Source organism: Mustela erminea, chromosome 20, assembly GCF_009829155.1.
Source record: "Mustela erminea isolate mMusErm1 chromosome 20, mMusErm1.Pri, whole genome shotgun sequence".
In the NCBI taxonomy this organism is placed as follows: Eukaryota; Metazoa; Chordata; class Mammalia; order Carnivora; family Mustelidae; genus Mustela; species Mustela erminea.
The window spans coordinates 31,922,077-31,937,495 of NC_045633.1; positions in this window are offsets into that span (position 1 = coordinate 31,922,077).

Sequence of the window (15,419 nt, forward strand, 5' to 3'; positions counted from 1 at the left end):
GCTCAGCGGGGAGCCTGCTTCCCCCTCTTTCTCTGCCTGCCTATCTGCCTACTTGTGATCTCTCTCTCTCTCTCTCTGTTAAATAAAAAAATAAATAATCTTTAAAAAAAATTAAATTGATTTTTGTCTGTTGGTCTTGTATCCTGCAACCTTGCCGAGCTCATGTTTTAATAGCTTTTTAGTGGATTCCTAAGGTGTCTATATACAAGATCATATCATCCATGAACAGAAATAGTTTTACTTCTTCCTTTCCAATCTAGATGCCTTTTATTTAATTTTATTTAATTTTCTTGCCTCGTTGCCCTGTCTAGACCTCTAGGACAATGTTTAACAGAAGTGGTGAGAGAAGACATCCTTTTCTTGTTCCTGAAGGGGAAGTATTCGGTCTTTCACTGTTAAGCATAATTCAGGCTTTTTGGTAGTGATTTGATCTTTTTGTAACATAGGCATTAACAACTACAGATCTCCCTCTCTGAGCTTTAGCTGCATTTCCTAAGCTGTGGTACGTTCTCACCTTCATTCATCGCAAAGTACTTTCTGATTTCATTGATGATTTCTTCTTTGAACCAGGATGATTTAGGACTGGGTTGCTTAGCTTCCAAATATTTGTGAGCTTCCCCAATTTCTTCTAGTTTTTGATTCTTAATTTCATTTTATTAAAGTTGAAGAACATGCTTTGTATGGTTTCAATCTTTTTGAACTTATTTTTTTTACAATCTTTTTGAACTTATTGAGATGTGTTTTGTGGCCTGACATACCCTGGAGAATGCTCCAAGCGCACTTAAGAAGAGTATATATTCTGCATTTGGTGGGTAGGGTCTTCCACTCTGTTTGCTGGGTCTAGTTAACCGCTTTCCATGTCCATTTCCTTGTTGATCTTCTGCCCAGTAGTTCTCCCCATTATTAAAAGTGGGAAGGCTCCTACTATTTTAGCAAATTGTCTGTTCCTCCCTGTGATTCTGTTTTACTGCATGTATTTTGGGGCTCTATTGTTAGTTGTGTACGTGTTTATGATTATTATATCTTTCTGATGGATTAACCCTTTTATCATTATAAAATTTCCCCTTTTAAAAAAATTATTTATTTATTTGACAGAGAGGGACACAGCAAGAGAGGGAAAACAAGCAGGGGGAGTGGGAGAGGGGGAAGGAGGCTTTCCAGCCATCAGGGAGCCCCATGCGGGGCTCCCTTCCAGGACTCCGGGATCCTGACTGGAGCTGAAGGCAGACAATTAATGACTGAGCCACCCGGGTGCCCCTAAAATGTCCCTTTTATCTCTAATAGTTTTTTCTTTTAAAATCTCTTTTGTCTGATGTTAGTATGGTTTCTTCTATTTTCTTATTGCTATTTTCATGCTATTTCCCTTTTACTTGAGCCTTGGGCTTTACTTAAGCGGATGCTGGCCACAGGTGACTGGACCAGGGACTGCCTAATACAGAATCTGAGTGGAAATAGTTAGCCAAACTGGGCACCTGGGTGGCTCAGTGGGTTGAAGCCTCTGCCTTCGGCTCAGGGCATGATCCCGGGGTCATGGGATCGAGCCCGCATCAGGCTCTCTGCTCAGCGGGGAGCCTGCTTCCTCCTCTCTCTCTGCCTACTTGTGATCTCTCTCTGTCAAATAAATAAATAAAATCTTAAAAAAGAAAAGAAAAGAAATAGCCAAACTAATGAGATTCCCACTGCTTAGGGAGGAGACAGGAAAGAAAAGAAGGATGACATGAAAGAGGGTCCGGAGGCCGCAAAAGACAGAAGAGACAATAACCAGCCGCCAGCCCAACCTCAGACTCTGAGTAGATTGCCAGTTCCAGCCTCTTATGTCCTTACAATATACCCATACCCTTTCCTTTAACTAAAATGTTTTCCAAGTTAGCTGCGTTTCTTGCAAATGAAATACCAAACTACCCTAACAAACACTGAATTTTGTGCCAGGAGTAGAGTTGCAATAAACAGAATCTCAGAAGAGGTATGGAAACCTCTGGAGAGAGGAAGAGGAGGAGCTGATCTCTTGACATCCCTGAAGGGGAAGTTAGAAGTCCATGGGCTGATAACACAGTTAATGAAGTCTTGGTATTCAAATTCTACAGCCACCGAAGGTAAAGCTTTGGTGGACTTTACTGCCATTCCTTTAGAGCACATTAAATCACCTAAGTACTTTAAAAAGCACGGATGCTTGGATTACATCCCCCAGAGATTCTGATTTAATTGTTCCAGGGCAGGGCTAGGGCGTCAGGGTTTTCCAGATCTCCCCAGCGGATCCTGAAGTATGTCAACATTTGAGAATCACTGCTTGAGGGACATTCTAAAGGAATAAAGAGTATAATGACTATAGGGTTAAGTGGACACTTTTTATAGCATTAAGTGATTTGCATCAAGAAGGAACAAATATTAGTCCCAGGGCACCTGAGCAGATGAGAGTATTGAAGGCCAGTCTGGTCCTGCAACAAGAAATTCCTTTTACTATTAGCCAGAGGTTGAAAACCGCTGAAAATTACACCCCTAAAGTGAATACTCATTATATTCTACTTCTTGAGTTGTAGGTTTATCGACGTTCATCTACATTACGCACCACAGTTAATATACTTAATAGGTATTCTTCGCATGTCTTCAAATACGTTACCGCAAAAATTTTCTGCCAAATATTTCATAATAACAAAAGATACTGTAAAGTGCCAAATGACAGCATTTGTGGAGTTCACAACTGTGCCGGTTTTCTGTTGTTAAAACCGAGGTCTTGATTATCCAAGACTGAAGTCTTGGCAGCTGGAATAGCAGTATCTTGAGAGAATGGAGCTCCCCAGTCTCCTGGGCCCCTCCAAATAATTCCTCCTGCACTCACGATTACCGACCAACTATGATGAGTCACCTCGTAATGAGGAACATCTGGTCATAGGAGTTTGGAAGTATCATGAAACCAAGGATGGTGTGCAAAGTCTGAGCAGGGAAAAAAGGAATGACAGGCAAAAAGAATCGCAGGAATTTTCTAAGGAGTTGTTGCAGGAGTGACTATGTAGGCTTGAGTCCCGTGGGTTCATAATCAAGGAAATGGAATAAATAAAGGAGGGTAGACGGTTCATTTCCTTCCTCCTTTATTTCTCTCGGTCTCTGCCTGTCTCGGTCTCTGTTCCCTCCTCCCGCCCCCATTTTCCTTCTCTTCCTGAATACATCTTGGCTGCTTGTACTTTGTCAAGCTGACACGGAAGAGCCTGATGGCTCTTGGCATATCGTAGATGAATAAATACCAAGGATGAAGGAGAAGGCAAGGACAGCGTCGCGGCCACTGACCTGCTATGGCTGCCTCCCACCCCCCCCCACCCCACCCCCCACCCCCACCCCCCCGCCACACCTCATCTTCTTCAGGAAAATTCACCACTGATGAAAGACTAATTAGCAAAACATATTTGGGGGGCTGGGGCTGGGGCATGCAGAATAAGAGGCAGGTCATGGGGAAGAGTCCAGCCAGGAACAAGGAAGAAAGGCTGTTAATCAAAATGAAATTACTGATAACATTGGGAAAGGAGGAAATCAGGTGGTTAGGCCCGCGGGGAGGCAGGTCTTAAGAGTAAAGTGGGTGGACCATCCCATCTCTGCACTTGGCTACAGCCAAGCTGACATTCTGCCAATGGCCATGCAGGTTGTTGAAATACTGAAATGCCTTCTTATCAGCTGGTAAATTGCTACCTCAAGTCCCCTGATGCCTCACCCCTGTCCATCGGCCTCCAGGCCACCAGACCTCCCTCTCATTTGGCAGCTAAAGGGTTAACACCCAGCCCAGCTGTTGGCTTCCTGGACTCAGACTTAATGCTAAAGTCAGTGTCTGTTCTGAGTAGCGGCCATGTGCTAACCAGCTGCTAAATATTTTGAATATCACCCCTAGCTGTGGCCACAAAAAAGCAAAAGCCGAGTAGGTGTGATCATTTCGGTGCAAAAAATGGCCTAACACACTGAGTTGAGGTTTTGGCTTCTGCTTGAAGTGTTGGCAGGAACAGAACAGATGGGCAGGCCTGGGTTCTGCTTGATTTGTACAGCAAAATAATTCCTTAGCTTAACGAACAAAGATGTAACTCAAGCCAGCATACTGCATAGCCGGGGGCCCTCTGGCCGTGACCACCTCCGAATGAGTTATAGACCCAGAGCTCCTTGAAGAAGAGGACAGAAGCCTTGCAGGAGGGCTGCTTCAAAATCATTCAGTTCTCCAGACTGGTTGGTAAAGAAGATGGCCAGGGCTTGAAAAATAATGGAGGGTTACCTCAAGCTTAATTAGGTGTATTGATATGATAAAAATACGCTGTTTCTGTTTACCCACACCATCTGGCCGCTGGCAGGTGTAGCAGCATAGCCTCACAGGGACCTAGTCCACTTGACCTAGGATGACTAAGGGTTGGTTTGCTCATGATGATCTGAAAGTTCTAAATCCCAGGAAACCACTGGCAGACAGGGACAGCTGACCACACTAACTGACTCCTCATCCTTCAGCTGCTACATTGTGAGATCATGCTGATTGGCCTTGAACATTAGGAGGTAGCAGGTCTCTTTCATGTCCTGCTGAGACATGAAGGTAATGGGGGTGTGTGAGGTAAAACTTGAAGAAATATGAGGACCTGCCACATGAGTGAAGATCTTCGGAGACCACCGGAATAAAGAATAATGGAATATATCATTTGAAATGAAAGGGAGGGGGCGGAAATGAAAATCAAGTTCCTACATTTTACACCCTTTCAACTAGTAAGGGAGTTTTGGAAGCAGCACATACCTCTGTTCTAACAGGGTTTTTTTTTTTTTGTTTTGACTGTAAGTAACCAAAGTTCATTCAACGAAGCTCAAGGAAGGGAACTAGATGACAGAGACCAACTATTCTGGATCTGAGGCTACAGCGGGGTCCGACGAGTAGACTGAAATTCAAGGAAGCTCTGGATCCAGGAAAACTCTAGGAATAAGAATTTCTGGATTTTTCTCTCTCTTTTTTTTTTTTTTTTTTGCTTAAAATTTCTTTTAAATTTTTGGGGCACCCGGGTGGCTCAGTGGGTTAAAGCCTCTGTCTTCGGCCCAGGTCATGATCTCAGGGTCCTGGGATCGAGCCTCTCATTGGGCTCTCTGCTCAGCAGGGAGCCTGCTTCCCCCCTCTCTCTCTCTGCCTGCCTCTCTGCCTACTTGTGATCTCTGTCAAATAGATAAATTAAAATCTTTTTAAAAAAATAAAATTTCTTAAATTTTTTAATTTAAAGATTTTATTTATTTATTTATTTGAGAGAGAGAGCATGAGTCGGGTGGTGGACGCAGTAGGGGCAGAGGGAAAGGGAGAAGCAGGACCTGGAGATCATGACCCAAGCCAAAGGCAGACAATCAACCAGACGCTCAACCAGCTGAGCCACCAGGCGCCCTTATGGATTTTCTTCTATCCCAGATTATTTTCGTGGCTTGCCCACTATCATCCCTGTTAGTGTTTTCTCTCCTTCCATCTGATTCCGCATTTCTCACCCGAAAATCCCAGGAAAGAGACTCTGCCTTTTCTTTCTTTATTTATTTTTAATATAGTTTGACATGTACATAATTTAAAGAGTTAAATAATTCCAAAAGCTTGCTAGGAAAAGAAAAAAAAAATAGAAGACCCCTTTCAATCCTTCTCTATTTCCAGCTCCTTTGAAGCAAGGACTTTTCAGTTTTTGTGGCTGATTATTTTGGTATTTGGTATTTATCTTCATATTTCCAAATAATCAGATTATATTTTGAGGGGCGCCTGGGTGGCTCTGTGGGTTAAAGCCTCTGCCTTTAGCTCAGGTCATGGTCTCAGGGTCCTGGGATCCAGCCCTGCATCGGGCTCTCTGCTCAGTGGGGAGCCTGCTTCCCCCCCCCACTTCTCTCTCCGCCTGCCTCTATGCCTACCTTTGCGCGCTCTCTCTCTCTCTCTCTGTCAAATAAATAAATAAATAAATAAATTTTTAAAAATAGATTATATTTTGAATTACTGAGATCTTTCAGGTTTAGCCTTCATCTGTACTATCCACAATGAGATCTAGCTCTCTTTCACTTCCTAGTCATACACACAAGCCACCATCTTCCAAATATAAGTTTGCTATGTAGTTAGAAAGATAGTAAGAGTTATATTTTTATAACTATATAAATGCCATTCACTACTGAGCCCCAGGTTATAATGTTATTGTTTTCCCATGTGTTTTCCTTGGTGTTAATAATGGCCTTGTCTTTTTGTTTGCATAGTTTTCTAGGTATTTATTCCTAGATGAAACAATGACATATAAATGTCTTCTCATTATTTTCAAACATATGGAATAGACCGTCCCAGAAGTAAATGTATGTTGCTGTGCTTGCCAGGTGAAGGGAAATTATTAGGTCGTCTATCAGTTTCATCTTCTTAAAGAAATCCCTCCTAGAACCTTCCGACTTCCGCCCCAAACAGGCTGCTATCTAGGCTTTCACTCAGCTGTGGTCTTGGAATCTCCTGTCACCAGTGCCATCTTTCTGGTGTTGGATACCTTCATTCATGGATCCTAAGTCTTCCTCCTTCTTGTTTAATCCCTCCACTTTAGTAGTATACACTCCCGGTAGCTTCTGAGAAAGAGTGCTCAGAAAATGTTCAAGTCCGTGTAGCAGAAGTTGCTACTTATTCTACCCATGTGTGTCTTCTGTTTTTCTAGAATAATAGAAGTTTTACTAATTTTTTTAGGTTTTATTTATTTATTTGACGGAGAGAGAGACCACAAGTAGGCACAAAGGCAGGCAGAGACAAAGAAAGGAGGAAGCAGGCTCCCTGCTGAGCAGAGAGCCCGATGCGGGGTTCGATCCCAGGACCCCGAGATCATGATCTGAGCCGAAGGCAGAGGCTTTAACCCACTGAGCCACCCAGGCGCCCCTAGAATAATAGAGGTTTTAGCTGGGCACAAGACCATCCAAAATAAAGTTTGTCTTTCTACATTCTCTAGTTTCCCTCGTAGCTAAGTCGCCATGTGGCCAGATTCTGACCAACAGCATGTAAGCAGAAGTGTCATTTGGCAGCTTCTGAGGAACTTCTTAAAGAAATAGCTGGAAAAAATGCCCCTGGTTCCTTCTTTATCATCCCTTCCTCCATCTGGAGGATGCTACCGTCCTATCCTGGACCACGAGGCTGAGAGCCACACCCTGGCCATGGCCGAGTGGGGACTGGAATGAAACTAGGTTGCATGGAACAAAGCCACTCTAGTGACCTGGATTTCTATGTGAAATGGGAAAAAAAGAAATTGTAACTATTGTTTAGGTTTTTTGGTCACTTGACTCTAAAACTGCCTTAATGAAACTATCTTTACTCTAGAGTAATCATAATTGTAGGTTGGCTGTGCTTGAAATTGCAGGTTGGAAGTCATTTTCCTACAGAATTTTAATGCGTTGCTCCTTTCCCTCCTAGCTTCCAGAGTTACTATTATAAATTCTAATTTGGATCGTTTGTACCTTCAGAAACTTACATAGTTCTTCTTTTTAACTCCTCTATTCTAAAGTTCACAAGGCTGTGCCTTGGTGAGGTTCTTAGTTTTTTCCTCAATTGCATCAGGACTCTTGATAGGTCCTTTTTTTTTTTTTTTTAAAGAGAGAGCACGTGTGTGCACACTTGCGTGCGTGCACAAAGGTGGGAGTTGAGGGGGGAGGGAGAGAGAGAGGGTCTTAAGGAGGATCCACACCCAACACAGAGCCATCAAGGGACCAGATCTCACCACCCTGAAATCATGATCTGAGCTGAAATCAAGAATCAGACGTTTAATCAACTGATCCACCCAGGTGCCCCAAGTCCTTTATACCTAGAAACCCATGCCCTTCCATTCTGGGAAATTTTTAAAAAAATTTTCAGTGATATTTTCCCTCCATTTTTTTCTCTTCTCTATTTCTATAACTTCTCTTCATATATTGGATTTCTTGGGCTGTTCCTTTAAGTACCTCATAATTTCTTTCTATCTCATTTTGAACTACTTTTGGGGATATTTCCTTAACTTTATCTCTTAACCACTCTTCTGAGGTTTTCATATTTTCATTTCCAAGATCTTCTCGCCACACCATGATTCATATTTTCCTGCTTCTTTGCATCTCTAATTTTTTTTTTTTTTTTTGGATGCCAGACGTTGTGAGTTTTTACATTTGGGTGCTGGATTTCCTTGTTTTCCTTTAAATATTTTTGACCTGTCTTTTGGGATACAGCCAAGCTATTTGGAAATAAGTATGTGACTTTGTTTTTCTTTTTTTTAAGATTTTATTTATTTATTTGAGGAGGGGATAGAGAGAGAGAGAGAGAGAGAGCATAAGCGGGGGTAGGGAGAAGCAGACTCCCCTCTGAGCAGGGAGCCTGACACGGGGCTCAATCCCAGGACGTGGAGATCATGACCGGAGCTGAAGGCAGACGCTTAATGGGACTGGGCCACCCAGGCACCCCTATGACTTTTTTCCAAGTCTTTCTTTTAAATTTCTTTCTTTTTTTTTTTTTAAAGATTTATTTATTTGACAGAGAAAGATCACAAGTAGGCAGAGAGGCAGGCAGAGAGAGAGAGGAGGAGGAAGCAGGCTCCCCACCGAGCAGAGAGCCCGATGCAGAACTCGATCCCAGGACCCTGAGATCATGACCTGAGCCTAAGGCAGAGGCTTAACCCACTGAGCCACTCAGGTGCCCCTTTCTTTTAAATTTTGTTGGTGAGGACCAAAGCAGCATTTAGTCTAGGGCTACTTTAGCTCTCCTACCAAGGCAGTATCCTTCGGAGTACCCAGAATGTTTTGTGTATTATGAGATTTCTCCATTCTGGTTGTTAGGAATGTGAACTAGTCCCAGACCTGTGTGATCTCCAGAAGTCATTTCACTTGTTCCTTTCTGATGGGAAACTCTTCCTATCTCTCCGCCCTCTCTCTCCAGTATTTTATCCCGTAAACTCAAGCTCTCTTGGCCTCAACTCTGTCTTCTCAGTTCCAGATGGTCTCTGTATGGGAGACAGACTGGGACTCCAGACTGTGGAGTCCTCTTTTTACTACAGACTGGGACTTCTCTCCAGGCAGCAAGCTGGGGTAACGGTAGGACCGACCTCATTCTTTTCCCCTTCCTCAGGGATTACTGTCCCGTGCCTGCCTATTGCCCAGTGTTTTGTATATTTTGTCCATTTTTAAATTTTTTTAAAGATTTTATTTTTGAGTAATCTCTACACCCAATGTGGGGCTCGAACTCACAACTCCAAGATCAAGAGTCGTGCGCTCTACCGATGGAGCCAGCCAGGTCCCCCATATTTTGTCCCTTTTTAGATCATTTAACATCGGAGGGGGAACGAAGTCCCTGTTATTCCATCATGGACAGAAGCTGAAGTCTCCTCGCTTGTCTCTTCACATCAGACAACTCTAAAGGTCCCAGGCCATGGTACGATTTGCCCGCCTTGGGATCATGGGTCTTCCTACCCTCCAGTCAGTTGTGACCAGGGATCATTCTACTGCTACAGTGGGCTGCCCACTCGGTGTGGGCTATGGGACGACGGGTTGATTTCCTTGGAAAAATCTGTGGGCATGGGAGGGTCCATGGCCAACTTGCATAGAACAACCCTACTGAGGAGACCTTCTTTGACTCGTTGACTGGTTGCCCTGAAAATACATCCATTTGAGTGAGGAGAAGAAGAAAAAGGAAGTTTTGAAACTAGCACAGGCTGCAGAGCAAGATGCCCTTGGGGCCTTGCTAACCCAGTGGTGCTGGAGGTGTTGACCAAACCATTAGCATTACGAACAGAAAGTCACAGCGCGGGGCCTCCCGGGCTCTGAAGCAAGACCGCATTTCAGCATATAACTTCAGGAAGCATCCCCTAGCTTGCTGCTTCTGAAGTCTGGTGTAACTATCTGGAATGTAAAGTTACCATGAGACCTGAACCCCATCTCTCCTCAAAATTGGGCAACTTGGAAGTGGGCTCTCCTATAACTTGGAAGTGGGCTCTCCTATAGCACTCCAGATCCTGAAGGCCTAAGTAAGTCACTTGAGCATGTTGTTTATGTCTTTATATCCTTTCTCCCTCGCCTGTCAAGTCAGCTTTCATTTGCCCCATTGTTCCTCACCTTCAAAATCAGCCTGTGAGAGCGAGCCCCTCTATGATTAATTAAGCAAGGGAAATTGGCGCTGGCCAATTTACAGATGGTTCTACATGGTATGCTGGTACCACCAAGCAGGGGACTGCCTCAAGCTTTATTATGCTACAAGCCCATGGACAGTCCCACTGGGAAGATGGCAGCATAAAGGAAGCATTTCCCTGTTTATCTTCTTGCAACAATCCAAGAGCAATGTGGAGAATAAGAAACAGAAATACAGGGGTGCCTGGGTGGCTCAGTGGGTTAAAGCCTCTGCCTTCGCCTCAGGTCATGATCCCAGGGTCCTGGGATCGAGCCCCGCATCAGGCTCTCTGCTCGGCAGGGACCTGCTTCCCCCTCTCTCTCTGCCTGACTCTCTGCCTACTTGTGATCTCTGTCTGTCAAGTAAATAAATAAATAAATCTTAAACAAAAAAAGAAAAGAAAGAAAGAAACAGAAATACAAATTTCAGCAAAACACTGAACTAGCTGAAACCTCAATCCACGATACAGATTCAGATGGAAACGCTGCCAAAAGTACTGGAATTCTAGCAGAGGAGCATGTGGAAGGAAAGGGGACAAGTCACTGCCATTGCCTACCTCAAAAAGCGCCAGCAGTACATTTCTCCAACGGTGAAGGGGCAACCGTGGGGCACAAAAGCCCCTTCAGAATGAGTCTCGGATGGCTGGGATGGGGGAACTGAGTAAGCAGAGGGACAGAAGCCAACCCTCGTTTTAGATGTTCAAACAAGTTGATTAGACAGAAGAAAGTAACTGGGGACAAAAACCATCAAGAGAAGTTAACACCAAGGGTGCCTGGGTGGCTCAGTGGGTTAAAGCCTCTGCCCTCAGCTCCGGTCATGATCCCAGGGTCGAGCCCTACATCGGGCTCTCTGCTCAGCAGGGAGCCTGCTTCCCTCTCTCTCTCTCTCTCTGCCTGCCTCTTTGCCTACTTGTGATCTCTGTCTGTCAAATAAATAAATAAATAAATCCTTGTTTTAAAAAAGAGAGAGAGAGAAGTTAACACTGGGGCACCTGGGTGGCTCAGCCGTTGGGCGTCTGTCTGCCTTCGGCTCAGGTCATGATCTCGGGATCCTGGGATCGAGCCCCACATCGGGCTTCCCTGCTTGGCAGGAAGCCTGCTTCTCCCTCTCACACTCCCCTTTGTTGTGTTCCCTCTCTCACTGTCTCTCTCTCTGTCAAATAAATAAGTAAAATATTTTTTAAAAAAGAAGTTAACACTATCACTATTTGAAGACAACGTGATCGCTCCTTAGGAAAACGAAGAAAATGAACTGAAAAAATAAAGTATTGTAAACAGTAACTGAATTCAGGAGGGAGCTGGATACAGTCCTAAAGTCCTAACAGAGCAACAGGCTTCTTGGGGACCTGTCAGGAATCCCGTGGCAGGTCAGCTCTGTCAGGTCCCCTGTGTCACAGAGGGTGTGGTGAATTATGCACTCTGGAAGAAACACTTATTCTGTCTTTGGGTTTGCTTTCCCTGCTGGTTATGCCTCTACTTTACCATTCTTGGAACTACTGACTTTGCGTAACAACAGAGTGTCTGGATAAAATTGTCTCCAACCAAGAAATTCACTTCCCGGGAAAAAGAAATGAGACAGTTGGCAAGCCATTGGCTATTATCGTATTTCCCATGCACCAGAAGCAGCTGGCCTTCTAGAACAATGAAATGGTGTTCTGAAAACAGATCTAGCAGTATCCAAGAGACCGCACCTGTAAGGCTGGGACGCTTTCTTGTAGAAAGTGATATGTGATCTCAAACTCTCGCCAAAATGCAGTGTCAGTTCTCTCTCGGCCAATACAGAGGTCCAGAAGCCTAGGGCTGCAGTGGAGGGTTGGGGGGTGCAGGGTGACCGCTCTATTACTTTTCTCTCTAAAAATATTTGCTTCCCATCCCCCAAGTCACTCATGCTCTGTAGACATAATGGTCTAGGGTGAGGTGTTGTCATTGAGGAACCCAATTAGGGTTCCCTGGTCATTTGGGACTCCTCCTCCCACTAGGGCAATGGCAGGAAAGGGTGTTCCTGTGCTAGCCTGCTCCCCTGATTATGAAGGGGAAGTAGGGTTGTTACTCCCTGATAGGGCCTGGGAGGGTGGTGGTTGCCTCCTTGAACCACCACACCCAGAGGCACAAATTAACAGAAAACCATCACAATCCACATAAATATACTAATTTTCCTCCCCCACTATTGTATACATCAGGGTTTGGAGGGAGCTAAGTCTACCAGTTTGTTCGATGTTTCAGAATAGTAAGAATAAGGCGCCTGGGTGGCTTAGTGGGTTAAGCCTCTGCCTTCCGCTCAGGTCATGATCTCAAGGTCCTGAGATGGAGCCCCTCATCCTGCTCTCTGCACAGCGGGGAGCCTGCTTCCCCTCTCTCTATGCCTGCCTCTCTGCCTATTTGTGATCTCTCTCTCTCTCTCTCTGTTGAATAAATAAATAAAATCTTTAGAAAAAAAAGAATAGTAAGAACCAACACTTGGCTACAGAGAATATAGGAAGAATGGGCAGCACGTTGAAGTAGTGAACTCTGAAACTTAGAATGTTTAAAGTGGCCTGAGATGTCACATCTGTCTTATCTGGATGTGACTTGATGTTGCCTCCTTTTAGAGACACTCTGTAGCTGGAGAGGTGGAACAAAGTACAGGTGTGGGTTCCCGGGACTTAGTTCTGGGCCTTCTTCTGTCTACGTGCTGTACCTAAGCAACCTCAACCTGTCCCATAGCTTTAAATAACTCCTAGTTATTGATGACTCCTAAACCGACATGTCCAGCTCTAGCCTCCCCTGCAAATCCAGATTATACATCCACCTGGCTCCTTGATCAGCCCTTTGGAGGCCTCATAAGGATCTCAAATCAACACGTCCAAAGCAAAACTTCTGATTTCTGGCTCTCAGCATCCACTTAGCTGCTCCTGCTACAGTCTCCCTTTCTTCAAGAAATGGCCCTATAAGCCACCCTGTTGCTCAACACAAAAATCCAGAGCTGCTCTTGTCCACTATGATAGTCCTCAACCGCATGTGGCTATTTAAATTTAATTAATTAAAATTTAATTTAATTTAGGGCGCCTGGGTGGCTCAGTGGGTTAAGCCGCTGCCTTCGGCTCAGGTCATGATCTCAGGGTCCTGGGATCGAGTCCCGCATCGGGCTCTCTGCTCAGCAGGGAGCCTGCTTCCTCCTCTCTCTCTCTGCCTGCCTCTCTGCCTACTGTGATCTCTCTATGTCAAATAAATAAATAAAATCTTTAAAAAAAAAAAAATTTAATTTAATTTAAATTAACATCCCAGGTTTGCAGTTTTACTAGCCACATTTCAAGGGCTTGAGAGCTACCACATTGGACAGTCAGCGACAGAGCATGTCCACGATCATGGAGAGTTCCGCTGGACAATCTTCTCTTGCAAGGCTGCCAGTGACTTTTCTTCCTCGTCACCTCATGTAATCCATTAACAAATCCCATGCATTTTGCCTCCAAAACATTCCTTGAATCAATCCATCTCTCTTTAACCCACTCCTAACACCCTGGTCTATGCCGCCATCACCTTCCACCTAGACTGCAGAACTCACTTTTTGGTTGCCCTAGTTCCAATCTTCACCACCTATAACCATTTCCCCTCCAGTGAGCATGATTTTAGAACGGAAAATCGGATCATGCCTTGCCCCTGCTACAATCCTTCCATGACTGCTGTGGCAGACACTGTAGTTTTACCCTTAGGCCCTTTCTTTCCTTCTGCCTCAATGACAGAACCTCTGAAGTTCAGGTGAGCATACGGAAGCCCAAAACAAAGAACACATTTTCCAGAGTCCCTCCTTGCTCTTAGGTGTGGTCATGTGACTGAGTTCTGACCAGAGAGAACCAAGGAGGTTGTGTGCAGTCTCCTGGCATGTCTTTAAAAAGAGCAGGCTTGGGGCGCCTGGGTGGCTCAGTGGGTTGAGCCTCTGCCTTCGGCTCAGGTCACGCACGATCTCAAGGTCCTGGGATCGAGCCCCGCATTGGGCTCTCTGCTCAGCCGGGAGCCTGCTTCCCCCTCTCTCTCTGCCTGCCTCTATTTGTGGTCTCTCTCTCTGTCAAATAAATAAATAAAATCTTAAAAAAAAAAAAAAAGGCAGGCTCCTCCTGCTGCTGTAATAGGCATAATGGTTGAAGGTGGAATAGATCACAAGGTGAACTTGGGAGCAAAGGTAATGTCCTATGAGCAACAAGATAGAAGGAGCCTGGGCCCCTGCTGTAGTGGGGAAATGCACCAGCCCTGAAACGCCTACAGAGATTTTTACAGGAGAGAGAAATAAGCTTCATTTTGTTTAAGCCCTAATTACTGGAAGTTTTCTGTCATAGGAGGATGTAATTCTAACTGATACAACTTCCCAACACACTTGGAAGAAAACCCAAACTCCTTACGAAAGCCTGGAAGGTTCTACACAATCGGTTCCCACTCCAGTACAATCCCCTCCATTCTCCCCTCACTCACCATGCCCCAGTCACGCTGGCTTTCTTTTTGGCAGCTTCAAAACACCCAGTTTCTTCATGCTCTAGGGACTTTGTAGTTGCTTTTCCCTCCGTTTGGATTGCTCCCCCTCGGATCTTCTCATGGCTGACTCCTCTTAGTGCTCGGGTCTCACCTTAAATATCACTGAGAGACATCAACAGAGGTGGTTACCCTGACCAATCTAAAATACCCAACAAGGCACCCTCCTTTACAAAACCTTATTTTAGAGGCGCCTAGGTGGCTCAGTGGGTTAAAGCCTCTGCCTTCAGCTCGGGTCACGATCCCAGGGTCCTGGGATCGAGCCCCACTTTGGGCTCTCTGCTCGGTGGGGAGCCTGCTTCCCTCTCTCTCTCTGCCTGCCTCTCTGCCTCCTTGTGATCCATGTCAAATAAATAAATAAGATAATAAATCTTTTTTTAAAATACCTTATTTTAATTCTCTGCGTAGGATTTATCATTACCGTCTGCCTCCCCCTCCTAGCCGGTAAGCTCCATGAGGACAGGAATTTTGATTGTTTGGTTTGCTGCTGGACTTCCACTCTCTAGAACAGCGCCTGAAACCCATACGTGTTTGTCAAACACCGTTCCACGGATGGCGTGGGGGTTAAAAGCAGGGTTTCTAAAGTCAGACGACGACCCACATCAGCATCCTGGCCAGGCCACGTACCGGTCATGTGACCTAACTCGAGTCATATAACCCAAACTCTCGGTAAAATGAGATTTCCCGTGGCATAGCATAGCCGTAAAATGAGAGAGCGTTTTAAAGCACTCCCGCCCGTCTCTCCCTTCCTCTGAGGGCTCCCTTCTTTTCCTACTCCCTTCGGTCCCTTCCATGACCACTTTTCTGCTTTTCGTACC